Source organism: Quercus suber, unplaced genomic scaffold (assembly GCF_002906115.3).
Source record: "Quercus suber isolate HL8 unplaced genomic scaffold, Cork oak 2.0 scaffold_576, whole genome shotgun sequence".
NCBI classification, from domain to species: domain Eukaryota; kingdom Viridiplantae; phylum Streptophyta; class Magnoliopsida; order Fagales; family Fagaceae; genus Quercus; species Quercus suber.
In genome coordinates, this window is record NW_027070021.1 from 14,947 (window position 1) to 40,906 (window position 25,960).

Below are 25,960 nucleotides of genomic sequence, written 5' to 3' on the forward strand. Positions count from 1 at the left end.
AGTTGGGTTGGGTTTTTCTCCCCCCACAAAAATAAATAAATAAATAAAAGGAAAAAAATTCAAAATTGACCCTCTAACTTACAGCCTTTTTCATTTCAGTCCTCTAACTTTCGGTATTGTCATTTTTGTCCCCTAACTTTCAATTGTTGTCAATTCGGTACTCCGTTAGACCTCAGTTACCTACTACCGTTAATAAGACAAAACGACATCGCTTTAGCTCTTTTTTTTTTTCTTTTTTTTTTTCATAATTAAAAAAAAATGTTATTAAAAAAAAAATCATTTAGAAAGACTGCTAAATCAAACTCCATTCCATAGTCCAGTGCAGTATTTTCTTGTTGATCCTCTTCTAAGAATTATTTGAGGCCCTCATCACTACTTCCGACCCATTGTCACTACTCTAGAGACCTCGTCTGCCCAATCCCAGCCACAACTCGACTCGACTCCAGATCCCCCTCCTCCGTTGCCCTATTCCCTTTTGGTCGGAGCCTGAGTCCATTTCCCCAACCCGGAAGATGTGATCGAAGTGTTCGTCGATGGGTACTTCTTGAAAGTCCCATAGGGCATGATGGTCCTTCAAGCCTGTGAAATCGCCAACGTCGATATCCCTTGATTTTGCTACCACAATCGCCTCTCCATCAACTGAAATTGCCGCATGTGCCTCGTCAAGGTCAAGAAAACACCAAAACCCGCTCTTCCTGGCTTGTTTTCTCACTCTCTCTTTCTTGTCACTTTTTTTGCCACTACCAACCTAGACAGACTCACTACCTAGATTGTGAAGGAGATGATCATGGGATTTTGGGTATGAAGTTTGGGTTTGAGATTATGGGGGAGAGGGTGTAAGATTATTTTCTTTGCTTTTAGATTTTGGTGGAGAGGGGGTATGAAACTTTGGGTTTCAAATTTTGGTGGAGTGAGTGGCGAAGAGAGAGAGATGGAGAGGTGGAGGCCGGCGGTGGTAAGGAGGTTGTGGGTGGAGGCCGACAGTGGCAGTGAGGCCTTGCACCACGGCACTGAGAGAGAGAGAGAGAGAGAGAGAGAGAGAGAGAGAATGAGAAAGCAAGAGAGAGTCTGACGAGAGAGTCCGAAAAGAGAGAAAATGAGAAAAAAAAATGAATGTGTAAATGCACTTTTAGTCCCTACATTTTGGCTTTTTCTATTTTATTCCATACATTTTAATTTTACCACTTTTAGTCCCTAAATCAATTAACACGTTCCATTTTGGTCCTTTCCATTAGCCCACCAACAAAAATTGCTTAGGTGGCAAATTGATCTAATGTGGCCAATTAAAAAATAAAAAAATAAAATTTAATTAGCATTTAAAAAAATGCCATGTCAGCTTCTAAATATTAAAAAAAAAAAGTTATTAATCAATTTTAACGAAATTAAAAAAAAATTAAAAACAATAAAATATATCAATTCAGATCTAATTCATTTTGAACAAGAATACACAAGAGCACAATCACAAATTTAAACATCAACACAATAACATAAAAGCACAAACCCAAAACCAAACACAAAAAACACAAACTCAAATTTAAACATTAACACAAGATCACAAACACAGAGAACTCAAAAACAAACATAAACTCTTCTCCTCCTCTTTCTTCTCTCACTTCTCTCTTTTCTCTTCGCTCTCTCCTGTGCCTTTGTTTGTGCTTAGTGGTTCGAAGATTGTGGTTAAGAGGTGAGATCAGATTCGTGGGTCTAACTTGTGGTTAAGAGGTGAGATCAGATTCGTGGGTCTGATTTGGTGAGGTGAGATCGGATTCGTGGTTTTGTGATTTATGGTTGCTGGGTTTTAGTATGGTGGGTGGGTTTTGTTGGTTGTGATATGGGTTTGAACTTTGTAGTGGTCAGATTGGTGGGTGGGTATGGTGTTGGCGTTCTGGGTTGGTGTTATGGGTTCATGGGTACGGTGGTGCATTTGGCCATGCTTGATGGTGTGGTCGAGGGTCTTAGGTGAGGTTTCGTGGGTTGCAGATGGTGTGGCCATGGGTTTCAGGTGGGTCTCAGATGGTGTGGCTATGGGTCTCAGGTGTGTTTGGAATAGGTCATAGAGGGTTCACGGTGGTTGAGGTTTTGTGAGATTTTTTTTTTTTTGAGAGAGAGAGAGAGAGAGAGAGAGAGCAAGAGAGAGTCTGACGAGAGAGTCCGAAAAGAGAGAAAATGAGAAAAAAAAATGAATGTGTAAATGCACTTTTAGTCCCTACATTTTGGCTTTTTCTATTTTATTCCATACATTTTAATTTTACCACTTTTAGTCCCTAAATCAATTAACACGTTCCATTTTGGTCCTTTCCATTAGCCCACCAACAAAAATTGCTTAGGTGGCAAATTGATCTAATGTGGCCAATTAAAAAATAAAAAAATAAAATTTAATTAGCATTTAAAAAAATGCCATGTCAGCTTCTAAATATTAAAAAAAAAAAAAGTTATTAATCAATTTTAACGAAATTAAAAAAAAATTAAAAACAATAAAATATATCAATTCAGATCTAATTCATTTTGAACAAGAATACACAAGAGCACAATCACAAATTTAAACATCAACACAATAACATAAAAGCACAAACCCAAAACCAAACACAAAAAACACAAACTCAAATTTAAACATTAACACAAGATCACAAACACAGAGAACTCAAAAACAAACATAAACTCTTCTCCTCCTCTTTCTTCTCTCACTTCTCTCTTTTCTCTTCGCTCTCTCCTGTGCCTTTGTTTGTGCTTAGTGGTTCGAAGATTGTGGTTAAGAGGTGAGATCAGATTCGTGGGTCTAACTTGTGGTTAAGAGGTGAGATCAGATTCGTGGGTCTGATTTGGTGAGGTGAGATCGGATTCGTGGTTTTGTGATTTATGGTTGCTGGGTTTTAGTATGGTGGGTGGGTTTTGTTGGTTGTGATATGGGTTTGAACTTTGTAGTGGTCAGATTGGTGGGTGGGTATGGTGTTGGCGTTCTGGGTTGGTGTTATGGGTTCATGGGTACGGTGGTGCATTTGGCCATGCTTGATGGTGTGGTCGAGGGTCTTAGGTGAGGTTTCGTGGGTTGCAGATGGTGTGGCCATGGGTTTCAGGTGGGTCTCAGATGGTGTGGCTATGGGTCTCAGGTGTGTTTGGAATAGGTCATAGAGGGTTCACGGTGGTTGAGGTTTTGTGAGATTTTTTTTTTTTTGCCTCTAGTGGGCTTCGACCTTGTAGCTGAAATTCATCTTCTAGGTTTTCAGCAAGGTAGAAGTGCTACATATGTATACAAAGCCAGCCATATAAGATGCATATGTCATCGTCACTTTAATTATACCAATTGGATTGTTGTTACATATTAATTGGAAATAATATTTGGATTTCTATTTTAGTTTATGGGTTTGATTTGTTAGAGGATTCGGTGGAGAAAATGGATTTTGAATGAATTTTTGCATGTTTATTTGCTGAGAAAATGTAATAAAAGAAAAGAAAATATTGATTATTTTAAATTTCTGGGCAACCTTCATGTTCTTTCCCAAAGAACATGTTACTTTGTTCTTCTGAAAATAATGAAAAGAAAAAAAAAAGAAAAAAATTTTAATTACTCTTTTTTTTTTTTTTTTAATGTTTGTTATTGTGTTCTTTGTATTTGTGATCTTGTGTTAATGTTTAAATTTGAGTTTGTGTTTTTTGTTATTGTTCTTTCGAAAATAATGAAAAGAAAAAAAAAGAAAAAAAATTTTAATTTCTTTTTTTTTTTTTTTTTTTTATGTTTGTTATTGTGTTTTTTGTGTTTGTGATCTTGCGTTAATGTTTAAATTTTTTTTTGTGTTCTTGTGTGTTTTTGTTCAAAATGAATTAGATCTGAATTGATGTATTTTATCGTTTTTAATTTTTTTTTCTTTTTTAATTTTTTTTTCTTTTTTAATTTCATTAAAATTGATTAATATATATATTTTTTAATTTAGAAGCTAACATGACATTTTTTTTAAATGCTAATTAAAATTTTTTATTATTTTTTTAATTGGTCACGTTAGCATGAGTTTGCCACCTAGGCAATTTTCATTGGTGGGCTAACAGAAATGACCAAAATAGAACGCGTTAATTGATTTAGGGACTAAAAGTGGTAAAATTAAAATACAGGGACTAAAATGGAAAAAAGCCAAAATATAGGGACTAAAAGTGCGTTTACACCAGAAATGAATTTTTTTTTTTTAATAATAGTTTTCTTAATTTTTTTTAATTACAAAAATTAAAAAAAACAAAAACAAAAACAAAAACAAAACGACGTCGTTTCGGCTCACTTAACGGCAGTAGGTAACTGAAGTCTAACAAAGTACCGAATTGACAACAATTAAAAGTTAGAAGACTGAAATGACAAAACTAAAAGTTAAAGGACTAAAATGAAAAAGGCCGAAAGTTAGGGGGTTAATTTTGGATTTTTGTCTAAATAAAAGGATAGTTTACCGCACTTTCAAAAACATATTTGAAATGCATAAATTTTATAAGAATTTTTTTTTTTTTGGAGAAAAATATAAGAAATTTAAATTTACATTTATAAATTTTTAAAAGATTTGCATTAGGAAAATTTCAAGAGATGGTTATGGTTGAAAAATAATTGATGAAACGTTGTAAGTTAATAAGAAGAAAAAAAAAATGTAGGAATAATTTTTTAGAACACTATATTCGGAATACAAGTCATAATCTTTTTTTTCTTAAATACATGTCCATAAATAATCAATATTACTCCTTAACTTGCTCTTGCCATTTTTACCATTCTTTAACCGAGTATAATATTTTATACCTTGAAACAAATAGCATATATCCTTAAATACATTAATTTCTTTCCATTTAAACAAATTTGTGATAATTTAAATTTTCCTTTTAATTTTTGGTTGAAGGCTACAGATTCTACTATAAGTCAATTAATGACTTTTTAAATTTCATATATGAATTTTAATTGTCTGTATATCATATATGAATTTTAAGAGTTTTATAATTATCATCTTCTCAAAAAAAAAAAAAAAAGAGTTTTATAGTCATCATTAATTTATTGTTTAAAAACTCTACTTTTCTAAATTCTTGATGTTATAAAAATGTTAGGCCTACATTGGAAGCTGTCAACATCAATGAAAAATATGAACAAGAACTTGCTGGCGAGAAGGTTGTTTAACTTTGAGCAATCATGCACAGAGCTACCAGTATTACGAAGAAAAGTTTTTATAGAAGGTTTAATTAATAGCACCAGGATGACACATTGGGTATTTAAGGTAATTAGTTGTAGAAAGCTTTTCAAACTTAGGCCTATTGACATTACAAAGAAAGTTTCCAACAACAACGATAGAAGACTTGAAGCATCAGTGAGAAGTAGAACACTGGAATTTGAATTATTGATTTACAATTGTGCAAATTATTGGAAACCTTTGAGCAACAAAAAGAAAAAGAAATTAAAAGCTACAAAAATTTAGAATAACAAAACACAATTGTATTCTACAAGGACAAGTGGGTTGGGTCAAAATGAACTCTTAGAATATTTTCTATATCAAACCACTCTCTCTCTCTCTCTCTCTCTCCTTGGATGGGTTGGGTTGGACCCAAGACTAGAAATAAATTCAAGGGTACGTTTGGTACACTGAATGAGGATTACGACAGGGATTGTAATATTTATTACTAGTAATAAAGGGTGTTGTATTGTAATTGTAGATAGGGAAAATTCCCGACCTATCACAAGCTGACACGTCATACTACCAAGTCCACAAAATACAGCCAATTACAAAGCGCCACATATTACTAGGTTTTGCTATCACTATTCAGAAACCAATAGAAATTTGTCAAGTGTCATGCAAAAACCAATCACACATCAGCGCACATGTAAGCGATGACATAAGCAGTCTCGCACGTGTAAGCGATGACACAATCAGTCCAGCACGTGCAAGTGATGACATAAGCGGACCAATCAAGCTCTGCCACATGTCACCAATCAGACTCCGCCATGTGTCACTTACCTACCCCTAAACTCCTATAAATAGAAGCCTTTGGAGAGAGGACACTAAGCCATCTGAAGATTCAGAAGTCCAAAAGCTCTGCTGGAATCAAGCCCTGAAGCCTTCAGCAACTTCAAGAACTTCAACCTTCAAACACAAAGAACATTCGAAGCAGAATCATCCAAACTACCTGCCTAGATCTCAAAGTTCACTGGAATTAAGCTCAAAAGCCTCCAGAAACCTTACAAACACAAATCAACGAAGCTCTACGAATTCAAGCCTCTAAAGCACCGAAGAACTTCCATCACAAACCTTCAAATACGAAGAACATTCAAAGAGGAATCATCCAAATCATATTCCTAGATCTCAAAGCTCACTGGAATCAAGCTCAAAAGCCTCCAGAAACCTCAACAAATCACAAATCAGCGAAGCTCTACTGATTCAAGCCTCTAAAGTACCGAAGAACTTCCACCACAAACCTTCGAAGACGAAGAACACACCAAGAACACGAAGAACACACGAAGAACACACGAAGAACATGAAGAACGTGAAGAACAAACGATTTCTAACAAGCTCATGGACAAAGATTCATTGTAATTCCGTTTCAACCATCTTCGATCAATCTCTCAACCAAATTGAAGGATATCTTGTGTTCAGATCAAAATCACATTACCACAACTCCAATCAACAAATCTTTCAAGGAGATCGAATCAGAGGATCACTCTTTTGTAATCACAGAGAATTGTACCACACATTCATCAATACAAATTCGCATTTGTGAAACTATTTTACTTGTTTGATTTATTTCGAACCGAGAAATTTAGTCGTCCACAGTAATAACTAAACACATTCATTAGTTTGGTTGTAACTTATAACATTAGAATGAAACTTAACATTTATTTTAGGAAATATCTTACTCATACAATTATATCTCCTTAAAAATTGTTATTTTTAAATTTAAGAGAGATATGTGCTATTTTTATAATTTTTTATTTTTATAATTGTTAGATGTATATGGAAAATTTGTTTATGTGGAAATATATTAAATATAAAAATTATTGCACTTACTAAGGAACAACTAATACCACATTTTAAAGAGGAATAGTTATTCGTCATTTTAAAGAATAGCTATTCATAAGGAATGACTATTCCTTGTAATAAAAATATAACCAAACTAAAGAATAACTAAACCATAGGAATAACTATTACATTGCAATGCCTATTATAGTTTACCAAACATGCCCCAAGTCTTTGGCTAGAGCCTGACCCGACAATCCATCAAACCCGCCCACCTTTCGCGTGGGTCGGGAAAGGTGGGTGGGTTGACCGCGTCCATGCTCAACCCTAACAAATACATGTAATTGGGTGTGTGAAAATGATGAAAGCATAAATGCAGGCTACAATTTCATACTAGCTAGCACAAAGAGTTGATCCTAAAGTCTCATAATATTCATGAAATCTTATATTCAAAACCTCTTATCAGCATCTTGGGGCCAACTTCATCAGATTCCTCCCTTTAATAATTCGGTGCATGTGGGACGAAGAGATTACATACACTTAAGTAAATAGTTAGATACTCGAAAATGTTTGGACATCCTCATTTGTCCCAAAAAAAAAAAAAAAATATGTATGACCCATCTCTCGAAGGATTTGACAATTTGAGAGGGCAATTCAATTAATAATTTATTTTAGGCTAAAATGCAAAACCTATCTTCTATGTTTCACCATAATTCATTTCAATCTTCTAACCTTACTTTCGTTCATTTCAGTCTTCTAAATTTTAAGTTTATTCAATTAAGATCTCTCCATCAACTATTGTTAAATGTTGTGGTTAATTGAACAAATTCCAAATTTTTAATTTTTTAAATTAAAAAATTCAATTAATGATTGAAAGATATTTTTAAGAATTAAAAAAAAATTAACAGAATTTGATGGAGAAATGTTGTGGTTAATTGTCCAAATTTTTAATTTTTCTCTCCATATTTTTTTAATAAAAAAATCCAATTAATGATTGAAAAAATATTTTTCATATTTTTTTTTTTAGAAAAATTTAACAGAAGTTGACGAAGAGGTCTTAATTAAATAAATTAAAATTTAGAGAACTGAAATAAACATAAGCAAAATTAGATGGCTAAAATGAATTTTAGTGAAATTTAGAGGATAAATTTTGCATTTTATAATTAGTTATGCAATAATATTTTAAAAGAAATCAGACTAAACATATCAAAAGTTATGTTTTGATTATAATCTCATGACTATAGATAAAAACTAAGAAAACAATAATAGAGAAAAGGAAACAATCAAATAAAGCAGATAAATCTTCTCAAAAAAGGAGATAAAAGAAATAAGTCCAAAATATAAATTTTAGAAGGGTGCACACATGTTGCAAGTTTATTCTCCCAAAAAAAAAAAAAAGTAATAAAAAATTTATTTTTTAATGTGTTGCTGGGCTCAGTAAGATCCAACCCAATCTAATAAATTTTACACTACTTACCCAAAATAATTTCGAATGTTTATTTAACCACAAAAAAAAAAAAAATCAAATGTTTATATATCGATACAGATATAATGATTTGATACAATTCTCTATATGCACATACATTGTACAATAAATGAGCATCCTTTGATACAAACATACAAGTATATTAAAATTCACAAAAAGATATCTGAATTAGTAAGTTTTATATCTTGAAATTCATATAACTTACAAAAATTCATTCGATGCTAAAATGCAAAATTCACCCTTTATATTTCATCAAAATTCATTTCAGTCCTTTAACTTTACTTTCGTTTATTTTAGTCCTCTAACTTTCAAGTTCATTCAATTAAAGCTTTTCCATCAACTTTTGTTATATGTTGTGTTTAATTTTTTCAATTTTTCAAAAATTTTAAATTAAAAAAAAAATCAATTAATGATTGAAAAGTATTTTCCAGATTTATTTTTTTAAAAAAATTTTAACAAAAGTTGACGAAAAGGCTAAAATGAATAAAAGTAAAATTAGAAGGCTGAAATGAAATCTAAAAACATTTAGAAGATGAGTTTTGCATTTTAGCCAAAATTTTAATAAATAACTTCAGGAAATTATAATAAAAATTAATAAGGTAGTGCAAAATACCGCCCCCTAACACACACACACACACAAATGCTTTTACAACTAATTCAAACCTGTATCCAACCCATTTTCATGGGACAGATTTCAAATTGACCCATTGTAACATGACCCTAATAATAATAATGCATTATGGTCTTAGCTAGATTCAATTGATCTCATTTCTGATTTCTAATGAGGCTAATGAATATTTGAAAATTTCTATTGGAGATTACAAAAGAAAGAACAATCACATATTATAGAGACTATAAGGTTTCATTCAGTGGTAGAGCTTCAAATTTCACAATTTAATTTGAATTGGATAATACGAAACAGTATTTCTAGGAATTTTGGAAGTGGGTCTTAAATGCTTAAAATCATGGGTATAAGATCCTTTTCATATCAAGAGAAATTGAGAAAATCAATTTCATAGTAGATTTTATTTTATATGTTAAAATGCAAAACTGACCCTCTAAGTTTCAGCTTTTGTTATTTCAGCTCTGTATGTTTCAGTTTTATCATTTCAATCCTTTAAGTTTCAAATTTTATCAATTCAGTCCTCTGTTACCCTTCAGTTAAGTGTTGCCATTAATTAAACCAAAACGACTTATAATTTTACTAAAATGATTTAATTACCCAAAAAAAAAAAATCTAAAGGGAACGACGACGTTCTCTTGCCTTTGAAAATCAAAAACATCACTGATACCCTATCCGGCTATCCCTAACAATCCGACTAGCTAACAAATTTTGGGGGAGAGAAAAAGGGGGAGAGAGAGAGACTGTGAGATCTAGACTGAGAGAGAAGAGCATGGGGATGGACGATTCGGCGTAAGAGATGAAATTGCTCGATACAAAGGCATTGAAAGTTGGGGCTAGGGAGGACAATGTGGCGGATTCTACTGGCGTTGTCCTTTTCGATCTCTAGACGAAGTTTGCGAATGGTGGAGGCGACAACGGAGGCGGAGGACGCCATGGTTTTGGTTTAATATCGGTGATTATGCAATTTTGGTTTAATTATCGGTGATGGTTTTGGTTTTTGGGATATCATTCAATGATTACTCTCCATGTGAGAATGTATCGTTGATATAAGTTCATGAGCCACTTCATTAGCTACCTAGGAAGAACTTCACAAATTAAGGAACTTAGCTAACTTTAACGAGACTCGTATAATGGCAGAGATTTTCCTGCACATGTTGTTGGCCATTTAAAAGGATTGCATCCACATATTCTTTTGATCAACCTCCTTCATTTACCACATTTATTAGTCAGTTTATCCATCAAAGCCAAAATTAGAGTCTCCCCAATGCTTTCGCTTCAGCAATCTTGGGATCTGCAAAGCTATACCATGTCACCGCTGTGAACTACAAAGAACCCCAATGGTCTCTTGCGACAGGTGCTTGGAAGTAGGACTTATGAATCAATGATGTTTTTGGTTTTCAGAGGCAGGGGAATGACGTTGTTCCCATTAGATTCTTTTTTTTTTTTTTTTTTTTTAATAAATAAAGTATTTTAGTATAAAAAATAAAAATAAAAACTAAAACGACGTCATTTGGGGAATGACGTTGTTCCCATTAGATTCTTTTTTTTTTTTTTTTTTTTTAATAAATAAAGTATTTTAGTATAAAAAATAAAAATAAAAACTAAAACGACGTCATTTTGGTTTCGTTAATAGCAACACTTAACTGAAGGGTAACAAAAGACTGAATTGACAAAATTTGAAACTTAAAGAACTGAAATAATAAAACTGAAACTTAGAGGGCTAAAATGACAAAAACTAAAACTTAGAGGGTCAGTTTTGCATTTTAGCCTATTTTATATATCTAATTGTGTACACCTTTATACATTTTCCATAAGTATATAGATAATACCCTTTGTTAAGTTTATAGTTGGCATATTCCATGACAATGTAATTGTCAAATTTGTCTATAATTAATTTATACAAGTTACATCATGTTAAGGCCATTTGTGCAAGAAGTAGCTCAAGAAATACAGTTCATGCAGAGTTCAACTGCTCTAGATCAAATCTCGGTCGTTTGAGAATTGGGGCTGATGTGTCATTAATTATTGTTGTAGGTTGTTTGCTCAATGTTATGTACCCTACTTACATGTATAAAAGACACTATTATAACCAGGGGCGGAGCTAGGATTTTTTGTTTGGGGGAGCCAAATTTTGGTATTAATATTAGTTTCGAGTCAAGATAAACCATCATATACATGCATAAACGGACATACACAAATATAAACATTAATATTTTAATTTTTGATACTAGAGTAGGTCATAATTTATAAATATATTGTATATAAAATTAACAACTTTCAAATATGTATATTCGCAAGATAATATTTTAGGGGAACTTATCATCTTTTAAACTCAAATTAGTATACAAAAACTGTCTAGTTTGATATTAAACATGTACAAAAAACGAATTAGTGAAAACAAAAACTACCTTGTCTCTATAACTACTATACCAATTGACAAATTTTATTAGTTTTTAAGAGCATTATTGGACTAACTCAAGCATTTGGGGGGGCCAACTTCTATTTTTGTAGCTAAATATTTTAAGTTTTAATACTTATACATAATATAAATTAATTTTTTAAGAATTGCTTTTTGGGGGAGGGGGGGGGGCGTCCATGGCTCCTCAAGCTATGCTATAACTCCGCCCCTAATTATAACTCGACTTTATAAGGCTAGAGAGGCACTTTGTCGTGAACCCTATTAAGAAATCATTCAAGCCACCACCTGTGAGTTCAGAGAGTGGATATTCAAGATTGATATTCGTGTAATCTACTGATCAAGTTAAAATCATGGGAACTTAGTTGTTTTGAAGTCAATTAAATCTTTAAGATGTTCTTGGAGTTGGTCGAAGGTTAGGGACGGGAAACATGGGTGTGTCATCTGTGGAGCATCCATAAAATTCAAGAGTTTAGAGGTCCTGAAGTTGTTGAATGTTTCTATATTAAATTCATCTAGCTAGTAGAGTTTATGAACAAAGGTTTTGCACTAAATCTGCAAACATCTCTTATTGGAGTAGAATCAGTAGATTGCTTAGTTGGATGCGTCACCTTGTAGTAGATTTTTCTCTAGGGAACATTTTCCTTGAATTTTCTACTTTGTCACCATATCATGTTTCCTTTTCATATTGCGTTTATTGCTTTGCAATTGGTGACGGCTTATTTTTAAAACCAAATGGAACACTTGGCATAATTATACTTTTTAAGTAAATAATCCACTGCGTAATTTCTTTTCACCCTTGATCAATTTGACAGTGTATACACAATAACGGGACTCCTTATGACTTCCATCAGACCATACCAATGATGAGGATGCCATTAAGAAACCAGTTGGCAAAACTCTGTCCTTCGGTAATTGACACCACAGAAGACTTCTTCTCATGTAAGGACTTGGAGGAGGGCACTTCAGGCTCTACTACTACTTTCACTTCCGAATTTGTGAAGGTTGTGGCCTTGTAAGTGGTTTTTTTTAAACTAGCGCCTCTCATGAAAAGTACAAATAGGCAAATGAACAGTGTTTTTGTGTGAACAGTAATCCGAAAATTATTTTTTTTATTGTTTACAGTTTTCATTTTAGCAAAATATGCGGTATCTAAATAGACCTTAACATAATGAGGGAGGATTCATCCAAAAGAAAAAAAAAAAAAAAAAAAAAAAAAAAAACAAATGTGGGAGAGGGGCAACTTATATATTTATCACTGTCAAGTTCAAAGCTGCCAGCCTAAGATCTCTCCAAGGTTTTATCAAGTAATATGCCATTAATGGAAGCTGCCTCATAGCAATTACCTAATGGCCACTATAAAGGATAATATATCATCCTCACTAATTCCAATCAATGTCGCTAAAATGGCATAATTTTCATAGCTCATAGATGCATTTAATAAGGAAAGCAAATTATAATGCTTGATAGACAAGAAATTCTTAACTCTCAATCCTGATATAAAATACAACTTACTACTCTTTAGTTTCAGAATAGGAAAAATGGCTAAGTATGGATCTCTTCTGTTTTGTTACATATCTAACATTCTCATACTCACCACAAGCTTATTATGCAGAGACGCAGATGAAGACAGAAAGGCAAGTGTTATCTTTGTTGCTAAAGAATTTATCTTTTCTAAGGTCCAAATGACTAGTAAAACTAGATTGCTACACGTAAATCACTCCAAACTGCCATTTTATCTGCCACTCTTTGTGATATTCTGCGTAATTATAAACATTTGTTGATAAATTGATAATGATAATGATGATACAGTTCTACATTGTGTACATGGGGTCACTTCCTGCAGGTCAATACTCACCACTGTCTAACCACCTTAGCATGCTACAAGAAGTTATTGAGGGCTGGTAACATTTCTACATGATGATCATTTTTTTTGAAAATAATAATAAAATATTAGACTTTACTGTTACTCTTTCTCTCTCTCCCTCTCTAGTTCTGTAGAAATTGCTTGGTTAGAAGTTACAAAAGGAGTTTCAATGGATTTGCTGCGAAGCTTAATTACTGGTCGTGAAAGATATCAGCCAAGATACCACTGCAATTGGTGCTTTTCATGCAATGGATAAAGGGATATTAACTTCTCAATCTGCAGGCAACAGCGGTCTAAGAGCTAGTGTGGTAAGTCAAGTGTAGCTCCATCACCATGGCTACTTTCTGTAGCTGCAAGTAACAGATCGCCAAATCATAGACTTTAAATTTATCATTCTTATATCTTCTCACATACTATGTTGTCATTGTACATTTACTGTTTATGTTGTATTCAATTTCTATATTGTATTCTAACAGTCCTCCATATACAGGGAATTGGAATAAATGATTTCTCATTAAACGGAACTAGATTTCGTGGAATAAATGCTGCAAAGAATACATGCTCTCCCTCTGAAGTGTAAATTCTGCCACCCAAATTGTTTTAATATTTTCTAATGAAATATTAATCATAAAATGAAACTTCAAGTTCTTTTTGTATTTATGAAGATTTGATGAATGGATATTCTGTACTAATTAGAAACTGAGTGTACAAGAGGATATTTATACAAGGGAGAGAAACTAACTTCCAAACTATACGGATCTTCCCTCCAAAACTCTGTTATGAAATACACCACACAGCTACTTACACGTGTTAATAATTATAACTAACCAACTAAAGCTAAGCCTAAGCTACAAGTAGTATTACAAACTAAAGGATAAAGCTACTGCCGTTTATGCAGATGCTGGGACAATTGCAATTGTTCCAGTGCTCTGTTCTTTGACAGCTCCTGCTCAGTTCCTTTGGCTAGTTCCAGTTCAAGTCCTTGGCTCACCTTTTATCTGATCCTACTGATAGTATTGCAGAGTTTGTGATGCACATTACCGAAACAGAAGTTTAGTAAAAGGAAAGATTGTTGTCTGCGATGAGCCTGATGCAGATACTGAGGCAGGCAGAGGGGGAGCAGTCGGGTCAATCTTCAATCTTGAAGAATGACCCGTTTGATGATGTTGCTGAAGTGTTATCATTACCTACATCTTCTTTAAGTGTTGACAAATTTGACATAGTCGCGTCCTACCTTAATTCTACAAAGTATAGCTTCCTATTTAGTCCTGTTTGTTCTTTGAATTTGCTTTCTTTATATGAATCAATCGTCCTTGTGTTTACTTTACATAGAGCCTCAAGCAACCATTCTAAAAAGTGAAGCCATAAAGGATCGGGATGCTCCAAGAGTCACTTGGTTTTCTTCACTTGGGCCGAATTTTCTTGTGCCAGAAATCTTGAAGGTGCATGTTTTTTGTACCTACAAAAATCTTTGCCTCATACAATTGAATTGATTACATTGTATTATGCTTTTATTTCACTGCAGCCTGATATAACTGCCCCCGGTGAAGAAATCTCGGCTGCATATTCACCAATTGTTTCACCCACGTCCAGCTCTCAAGACAAGAGGCGTGTCAAGTACAATATATTGTCGGGAACCTCCACATCTTGCCTTCATGCTGCTGGTGAAGCTGCATATGTCAAAAATTTTCACCCCGATTGGTCAGCTTCAGCCATCAAATCTGCTATTATGACTATGGTAATCTTTCTTAATTTCTCCTGTCTTTTTATTTATATTTTCCTGGCTAAGTTCAAGTATTCTTTCTTAAAGTTTATTTTGCTGAATCACCAACTATTTTGTATCTATAGCTTCGCCCATGAATGCTACCAAAAATTTAGAAGCAGAATTTGCTTATGGATCTGGGCTAATCAATCCAACAAAAGCTGTTCGTCCAGGGCTCGTTTATGGTGCTTCTAAAGAAGACAACATCAAAATGCGATGCTTCTAAAGAAGACTACATCAAAATGCTATGTGGTTTAGGGTATGATGAAAGGAAACTTAGACATATTACAGGAGCTAACAGCCCTTGCCCCAAAGTTTCCAAGAAAGTGTTGCCCAGGGATCTAAATTACCCATCACTGACGGCTATGGTCAGTCCATCAAAGTCTTCTAATGTTACCTTTCACAGGATAGTTACGAATGTAGGCTTTGCAAACAAAAAAAAAAAAAAAAAAAAAAAAAAAAAAAAAAAAAAAAAAAAAAAAAAAAAAAAAAAAAAAAAAAGGGCTGAAACGCATCAAACGCAGGCGCAGGGAGTGATCCAAACGCATACTTACTAAATTATGTAAGCATAAAGGCTGGCTCTAACTTCGTATATCTATACATTAATTTTTTTTTTTTTTTAAGAATTACCAAATGTTTAAATACATGCAGATGTATTTAGTGAGTCAGCTATCATCAATATGTAGGTCATGTACATGGTAAATTGATAATCAATATCTCTATGCTCTATAATTGATAATCCTATACTCTATGATAAAAGTCGGGTCTTAAAATTTTTTATTTCACTAAGTGATTATCTTCTCTCATTGTGATAAGTTTTTATACTCATTAATTATTAAGATAGCTTCCCATACTTGTCTCCAAAAAAACAAAAAACAAAATTTATCATACATTAAATTCTATTACCAATAATTTTCTTTGCATAAAATTTTATTACTGTAAACTTTCGAATATTTCTTGTGGGGGGTTGAGGATCAAAAGTGGTTAATGGAGGCAGCAAGAGTAAGTTCGAGGAGAGGACTTGTTTAAAGGGGTTAGGGATGATGTCGCTGATGGTGATGCCAAGGGTTCCTACTTGATCTCGGGAAGGCTGAGAAACCGAAACAAAGGAAGCTTGGTGCAATCCCTGAGGAGACGAAGGTAACTAGGTTCTGAACAAGGAGGAGAAGAAAAAGGACAGATAAGGCAGTCATCCCCTCCGCATTAAATGCATTGCAACCACTTGCCTAGTTGCATTAATGGTCAAATGACCATGAATAGTGGCCACACAGCTAAAAACTTCAGTAAGCCTACTAAGTGAAGCCTTGATGAGACAAGTATCAAGGAAGTGAAATCCTAACCCTCTAAATGTAAAGTCTAGATGCATTTTGGCTAAATATATAAAGCTAGGAAACGTCTTTAAATCAGGAGAGGGGGTGGAGAAATAGGAGAGAGCAAGGGTAACTGAATTGACCAACTTTAGAACCCTACCTTGGACTACCCCAAGGACAAACACTTAATGAAAATAGAGTTTTTCTTTCTCTCTTCAACTTGAAATCCATATACTATAAACTGATCTGTTCATTACATGTTGGGTTGGAGTTGGGTACTAAGAAGGGAGATCTCACTTTCCACCTCTAGAAATATATTGTGTGTGTGCAAAAATAACACGTTAGCGACCATGTGGTTTCTTTCCAGTTGTCCATTTTTTGCCCGCTACATTTTTCTTCTACAAAAAAAGTTCTGAATATTTTAAAATTCTACCTCTACTAAAATATTATTACCAAAGTTTCAAGTAATTTAATGTTTATTTTGATTCTATATAATAATTTTATGGGTTAAACTGTTAATATTGTAAAATTTACCCACCGCATACATATTGTGCTTGCATGAAATGGCTTAATATATGTATGTATTACGCGCAGTAAACTTAATATATTTTTTTCATGTGACTAATTAGTTATTAAGATAGTTGATTTACTTTAGGTAAAAACTCTATCAAACTTTCAAGAGGCTCACTAATTATTATTATAGTTTTAATTTATCGACATATAATTTTAAATTAAAATATGCATCACACGAGCATAATACTAATAATATATATATATATATATAAGAAAATTGACTTTTAATTAACCTCATAATATTATGTTACATAAACTCCTGAGATCTCACAATTTTAAACGTTATTATTTAATATATATTTAGTTGAATTTAAATTCTATTATATAGTTAAACTCGAAATTAAAATCTAGGTACATCATATCTTCTTTAAATACTAGTCCTAGAATATATAGGTGCCCAAATTGGTTCCTAAACCTAAAACAAATGATGACTCCCAACCCTTCGCCTCAATGGTCCACTCAGCCAAGGCATTCTCCCCTAATGAAAGTAAAACGTGTCATACGACTTGTGACACAGGGCGATGCACTCACAATGGTGACTCCATTATAGATAGAGAGTTAGACTCATATATATTCCATACCCTAGATTTAACAAGGACTCTTCTAATAAGGGTTAATCAGTAATCACACAATTGCACTAGTTTTTTATACTACCCTCAATTAGAGGTAAGTGAGGGACCTTAAGCTCCATTTAGGCTTAAGATCCCTAAAGCTCATCCCACCAATTCATAACCTATGTCATTGCATATCTACCCACCAATCCATTAAAGGTCCACTTAGGTCTAGATTTAAGCATAGGCCTCCCAGTTGTAAATGACCTTTCGAAGGAGAAGGAAAATGAGACCTAGGTTAATAAAGGCCTTAACCACACATGGGTTAGGCATAGAACCTATCCATAGGAATAACGTTGTCCATGGGTTGGTCTAGTTAGTGTTTGTACCCAACTTGAACTCTATTCAACTCCTTCGGGTAGCAAATCAAGGACCTACCACCGATCAATACGGTGATTGGGTCAGTTCGAGTCGATTTTAGTTGGAACCAAGAAGGCGGCAACAATCCTCAGATCTCATTGGAGCTTTAGATTTCCTCTCGATCTCTCCGGAGATCACAAGATCTCGTCTAGATCTAGGTGGATATCGCAATATTGTTGCCAAATCTAGGTGGAATCTTCGATAGAGATGTGATTTTGGGTCAAATTCTTGGTAGACATGGAAAACTCTGACAAGATTCCTAAGAAATTTGAGTGGAGGGTTGATCGGTTCAATTGATATCGAGTTTTAGAGGGAATACCCACCACTCGACCCACTCCTGTCAGGTTTTGGAGGAGCACACCCATCGTCGACCACCATAGGCGCTAGTTTGGGTGGTGATTGGCTCGGGTTCAGGTTGGTGGGGCAGGTGGATCAGGTGGCCGGGTTTTTTGATAGACATCCGTACAAAGGAAAGCTCAATTGCATGCAATTAATTTTGGCTTATTTAATTTGACCCAAAATCAAAACCAGAAACCATAAATAAATCACTTTCAAAAATATGAAGAAAATCAAAGGGTGCACAAATGTTGTAAGTTTATTCTCAAAAGGTAAATTATTTCTTAGTTGCTAGGCTCAACAATAGATTTAAAACTAAGGCTCCGCTTGGGTCCTTGGGAGGAGGAAATGGAATGGAATTGAAAGGAATAAAAAGAATAATTTTAGAATATTTTTCCCTTCTCTTGTTTGGGAGTTTTAACGGAGGGAATGGAAAGTTCATTCCCTTGTTTGGGAGTTTAAGTGGGAGGGAATGGAATGAGTCGGAGGGAACACTCATTCTTTTCTATTCCCTTAAAACCTCAAATTTTCATTCCCCCCTCAATTGGGAGGAATGGGAGGGAATGAAATTAGATTTAATGATTTTTTTTACTAAAACTCCCAAAATACCCCTATATGTTTGACCCTTTATTTTAAAACAGGGGTTTAATAGTAATATTGTCATAAAACGATTCCATTCCATTCCTTCCATGTTGCTCCCAAACAGGATTACTTACATTCCATTCATTTTCATTCCTTTCCATTCCTTTATTTTAAAACATTCAAACAAGGTTACTTAATTCCATTCAATTCCATTCTTTTCCATTCATTTCCCTTGTTTAAATACATTTCATTCCATTCCATTCTCTTATGATCATCTCATTCCATTCTATTCCATTCCCTTATGAACTCCCAAACGGAGCCTAAATCATCATGTGTCGTTTTCATATTGTGTTTATTGCTTTGCGATCGGTAATAGCCTATGTTTTATTCTTTGATTGTTAAAACCTAATTGGGCAATTAGCATAACAGGAGTACTTTTAGTAAATATTCCACTACATAATATAATTAGGATCAAAACAATATCATTTTCACCATTGATCAATTCGACAGTGCATACACAAAAACTGGACTCCTTACACTATGACTGCCATCAGACCATACCAATGATGAGGACGCCTTGAGTAATTAGTTGGCAGAATTCCTTGTCCTCCGGTAAAATGCACCACAAAAGACGACTTCTCATTTACGGACGTGAAGGATAGCACTTCAGGCTCAACAATTATTTTCACTTCGGACTTTGTAAAGGTTGTTGCCTTGTAAGTGGAGTTAGCAAAGCCTACATTTGTAACTGTCCTATGAAAGGTAACATTGAAAGACTGCAATGGACTGACCATGGCCGTCATTGAAGGATAATTCAAATCTCTAGCCAATGTTTTTGTGGAAACTTCGGGGCAAGTGCTGTTATCTCCTGAAATGAGTCTAAGGTTCCCAAACTACATAGCAAGTTGATGTAGTCTTCTTTGGAAGCATCGTAGACGAGTCCTGGATCAACGGCTTTTGTTGGATTGATTTGCCCAGATCCATAAGCAAATTCTGCTGCTAAAATTTTGGTAGCATTCATGGGCGAAGCTATAGATACAATAAAAAAAAGTTGGTGATTCAGCAATATAAACTTTAAGAAAGCTTACTAGTACTTAGCTTGGGAAAATAAATAAGAAGGCAGAAGAAGAAATAAGAAAGATTACCAGTAGTCATAATAGCGGATTTGATTGCTGAAGCTGACCAATCAGGATGAAACGTTTTGACATATGCAGCCACACCAGAAACATGGGGACAAGCCATGGAGGTTCCAGATAATATATTGTACTTAGCACGCCTCATGTCTTGAGAGCTAGATGAGGGTGAAACAATTTCTGAGTATGCAGCCAAGATTTCTACCCCTGGGGCAGTTATATCAGGCTGCAGCCAAATACAAGCATAATGCAATGTATTTAATTCTATTAACACTTCCTAATATTTCAATTGGAGACGTCTAGGTTCAAATCTTATCTCTCCCATCTATTGAATTATCAAAAATAAATAGATAATTGTTTGACCAAAGAGTTTGTAGGTTCAAAAAACAAGTACCTTCAAGATTTCTGGCACAACATAATTCAGCCCAAGTGAAGAAAACCAAGCAACAATTGGTGCATCACCAACTTGTATGGCTTCACTTCTTAGAATGGTTGCTTGAGGCTCTCTGTAAAGTAAAATACATGGACAATTGAGTCATTTAAAGAAAGCAAATGCAAAGAACAAACGGGTATATATAGGAACCTATACTTTGTAGAATTAAGGTAGGATGCGACTATGTCATATTTGTCAGCGCTTAAAGAAGATGTAGGTAGTGAGAAGACATCAGCAATATCATCAAACGGGTCATTCTTCAAGATTGACCCAACTGCACCAGCAATGCTGGCCTAAAAATCTGCATCAGGATCATCGCAAACAACAATCTTTCCTATTCCTAAACTGCTGTTTAGGCAACCTGCATTGCAAACTCTGCAATACAAAAAGAATTTGAAGTTTCATTTTATGATTAATAGTTCATAAGAAAATATTAAAACGATTTGGGTGGCAGAATTTACCCTTCTGAGGTAGAGGTAGAGCATGTATTCTTCACAGCATTTTGGCCAAGAACCAGAGGAAATTTAGTTCCATTTAATGAGAAACCATTTATTCCAATTCCCTGTTTATGGAGAACCATCAGAATGCAAAATAGTAAATCAAATAAACACATACATACATACATATACACAAACATACTTCTTTGGTTACATGCCATACATAAACAGTTCATCTACACTGACAACATAGGATGTGAAAAGATATAAGGATGGCACATACATCTAGTGTCTTTCCATTCCCAAGGACAACCTTGTCTATGATTTGGCGATCTATGTTTCTTGCTGCTACACAAAATATCCATGGAGCTACACTTGACACACTAGCTATTAGACCAGCACTGTTGCCTGCAGATTGAGAAGTTAATATCCCTTTCTCCATCGCATGAAAAGCACCAATCGAAATGACATCTTGGCTGAAATTTGCAACTGCAATATATGGTCCTATTGAAATGGAAATGATGTGAACTCCATCAGCAATAGCATCGTCAAAAGCAGCCAAAATTTTTTCTCCTTGACAGTCATTTGGATAGCGGGCTCTATATGCTGCAATCCTGGTTGAGGGAACCCCTCCTCTTGCAGTACCTTGAGCAATTCCATAAAAACTGGCACCCTCTACTTTGTTGCCAGCTGCCGTTGAGGCAGTATGGGTTCCATGACCATCATGGTCCCTTGCAGACATATTATCACTTGATGTTGAGGAGTAATATCGAGCTCCAATTATCTTGCTGAAATATGATGGTTCCATATTGGTGCTCAGCATTTAAAGGAGTGTAAACAACAGAACAATGACATTTTTCTTTTGGTTGTGTTTAGTGTTTCAGTGTTATGCATAAACAAAAAGCTGGGAGACAACATTACTTATTGCAAGTGAAATTGCTGCCGCCTTTACATTCACCCTTCCACTTCGAGGGGGAGGACTGAATCCTTCATCATTGAAGCTCTCTGATTCAGGCCAGATTCCAGTGTCAATAACGCCAACTATGACATCACTCTCAGCAGTGGCATTCCTTTTGATTGTCTCAGAAAAGCCAAGAAAGTCCCAGGACCTTGTTGTGTGAAGATGATAAGGTTTGCTTGGAAAAACAGAGACTATTTCATTCCTATCTGCACATCACAGTATGTAAAAACATGCTATAATGTTATGACCCATCAAATTATATTACTCTTTCGGGAAATAGATACAATAAAATTGTCTTGCATGCAGCACTCACTAGCAAGCTTTTGTCTTTCACGATCAGTGAGCTTGGCAGCAAATCCATTGAAACTCCTTTTGTAACTTCTAACCAAGCAATTTTCTATAGAACTAGAGAGAGAGAGAGAGAGAGAGAGAGAGCGAGCATAAAAAAATAAAAATAAAAAATCTGAAAATGTTATTATTATTTTCAAAGAAAAATGAATAGCATCTAGAAATGTTACCTGCCCTAACCAACTTCTTGAAGCAAACTAAGGTGGTTAGACAATGGAGAGTATTGCCCCGTCGGAAGTGACCCCATGTACACAATGTAGACCTGAATCATCATTATCATCAACAACTTAAGCAGAAAGTCACAAAGAGTGGCATATAAAACGGAAATTTGGCGTGATTTATGTGTAGCAATCTAGTTTTACTAGTCATTGGACCATAGAAGAGACAGATTCTTTTGCAACGAAAATAACACTTGCCTTCCTGTCTTCATCTGCGGCTCTACATGATAAGCTTCTGGTGAGTATAAGAATGTAGGATATGTAACAAAACATAAGAGATCCATGATTAGCCATTTTTCCAATTCTGAAAAATGAAGAGTAGTAAATTGTGTTTTATATCAGGATGGGGGGTGAAGAATTTCTTGTCTATTAAGCGTTATAATTTGCTTTCCTTCTTATTAAATGCATCTATTAACTATGGAAATTAATTTAGCAACATTGATTGGAATTAGTGAGGATGATATGCCTGGAAAATGAATATATGATAAGTTGTAATTGGTGGAGCATAAATTATACATAAAAAATAGGACAGAAAATTTGTATTCTTATAATGCTTTTATTTCCTTTGCAGTGGCCATTAGGTAATTTCCATGAGTCAGCTTTCATAGAGGCGTATTACTGATAAAACCTTGGAAAGATTTTAGGCTGGCAGCTAGCAACTTGGCAGTGATATATCTGGCAAATTCATACCAAGGATTTAGATTCACACATGACTTGGCATCATAATATGCCAAGTCATGCATGAATCTAAATCCTTGGTATGGATTTACCAAAAGTATATATATATAGTTTCGCTCTGTGTAAAACTTTATTACTTGAGTTTCAAATATCTCTCTTCAAAAAAAAAAAAAAAATGAATTATTACCAAAAGTTTCAAATAAATTTCACAATCATTTTGATTCTATATAATAATTTTATGTGTTATATTTGTAAAATTCACCCACGTGCTTGCACGAAATGGCTTTGATATATGTATGTATTACGCATTGTAAAACTAATATGTTTTTGTCATGTGACTTATTAATCAAAGTTAGTTAATTTACTTTAGGTAACACCCTATCAAGTTTTAAAAGACTTATATATATATATATATATGTGAGAAGAAAATTGATTTTTAATTATTCTCATAGTATTATGTCACATAAACTTTTGAATCTTTCACAGTTTTAAATGTTATTATTTTAATATATATTTTTAATTGAATTTAAATTCTATTTTTATATTTAAACCCTAGTAAAATCTTGTTACTTCATGTCTTCTTTAAATATTAATAGTTGAATATATATGTCATGCCCCAAACTTAAAGGGGTCTAAAGCATGGGAAATACATCTCAAAGGTACCTGTAGATTTTTTTCCTTTTTTACAATACAATCCAATTAAATCATATCAAGTACCAACATTAAAAATTATTATAATAGTTTCATTAAAAATACTCCCAAAGTAAGTCAGAGCTCTAAGCAATAATTACAAGGGTCAGTGGCCACAAAGGAATAGAGGTCTAAATAAATACAATTACATATCATCGGCTTGTCCCATCAGTGGGAATTTTCATTTACTTTATGCAAAATCAATTTCATTAACAATACGACAAGAATGATAAAAATAATATAGCACCAAGCTTTCCAAAAATACTATGAAACTATATTTTATTCACTGTGAGTCATAAAAATATCCAATACCATTTCAAAACTAGAAACTTCACCTAAGGCGCCACAAAGACGGAAATGTCACTAAGACATCATACCACCATAGACAGGTTGGAACCTAAACACACTAGCATGATATGTACCTCTTTTGGCATATGGTCTATTGGCGCTGCCTAGCTTCACCCACACCCTCAAGGATTTACCTATCCCCCCCCCCCCCAATGGGCAGCAGGGGATAATGCGTCATGTAGTACCTCTTTTGTATGTGGTCTCTTGGCCTTGCCTAGCCTCACCCACACACTCAAGGATTTACCTTTTTCCCCCATGGGCAGCAAGGAATGACGCGTCACATAATACCCCTTTTGCATGTGGTCTTTTGGCCATATGGGTAGCAACCTCACCCACACACTTAGGAATTTACCCGTGTCATACAAAGTGGGAGCCTCTAACCTGGCTTGTCATCACGAAGACGGGGTAATCACACGTCACAAAGACGGGGTAATCACGCGTCACAAAGACGAGGTAATCACCAACATTATAGCACAAGGGCAAACCCACATCAAAAGCTCACAAGTTAAATGTATTCAAATATATAATTTACTTCCAAGTAGTTTCATAAGATATTTCAATAACCAAATATCCACAATATTCTCAAAGTCCTCAAAACCATTTCTTGTCAAAAATATTTTGCATCAATTTCCCAAAATAATACAATTTAAGACAAAACATCTTTAGTATTTCTAAATAATACCATAAATCCATGAAATCCACTATCAAATGAATTCAAGGATACTTTTCTCTTCCATGCCAAATATTCATGCATTTCCCCATATGCAAATATTAAACATGATGCATTTTTCATATATAATCATATATAGTAGGGTCACAACACAACTCTTTTTAGGAAACAATAGTTTCAAGAATTATTTTCCAAAATGTATTTAACCCAAAACAACATTTATGCAACATGGTTATTTTCCAAAAATCCCATTAAAAATCTACTTACCTTGCAACCCGTAAAAAACCTAATTCTCCAAGCTCCAAAGGAGATTAGCTAGAACCTCAAATAAAAGAGGTGAAGATGCTTAGAGGTTCCTTAGGATTTTTCGGTGATCTTGCCAGAAAAATTTTTGTGGAGATGGTGGTGTGAAGTGGAACACGGTGGGAGAATGAAGGAGTTTGAAAGGAGTGTTTGTTGTGTTTTGGGAGATAAATAAAAGGAAAGTAAAGGGATGAGGCTAGCCAAAGAGAGTGAGGAGAGTAAAGGGATGAGGCTAGCCAAAGAGAGTGAGGATATTTTGAAAATGAGTGGTGGGGAGCAAATGGGGTAGGTGGGGGTCACGTGGTCTCAAACATCTGACCACTTCCCTTCTTCTTCTTTTTATATGTGTATTGGACTGGGCCATTACAATATAAGTCCATCTACTAATATAATCATAATAAATAGATAAAATTAAACTATACAGTTTTATATACAAACACAATCATAATAAATGTTTATTAATAACACATTATAATCAAATTTTATATTAAGGCAAAACAAAAAGGAAAAAAAAAATCATATTATGTTAAACTTTTCTATGCATTCCACAAGTTATCGACAAGTATATATGACAACAAGATTCATACCCATAGTGGTCTAAGGTTGCGCCAAGTGGCGCATACCTTGAGAAGGGATAAGAACCCTCTTCATTTAGTCTTCCACCTCTTTAAAGTCAAAAGTTTTCATTTATACCACCGCGCACCCTTGGTGCGATGGTCACTCCACAAGTATTAAGTGCTTGTGGGGTGTGGGGTGTGGGGTGTGGGGGGTAAAAGCCAAGGTCCAAGTCTCTAAGAGGAAACTTCACACATATATACACTTAGATTAGGCTAGAGTAGAATTTCTATCCT

General features: G+C 34.3%; 1 pseudogene; it reads right to left on the minus strand.

Moving 5' to 3' along the window:
- Positions 1 to 19,325: 19,325 nt before the first annotated feature.
- Positions 19,326 to 25,061, minus strand: LOC112022550 (subtilisin-like protease SBT4.3; annotated as a pseudogene).
- Positions 25,062 to 25,960: the final 899 nt, after the last annotated feature.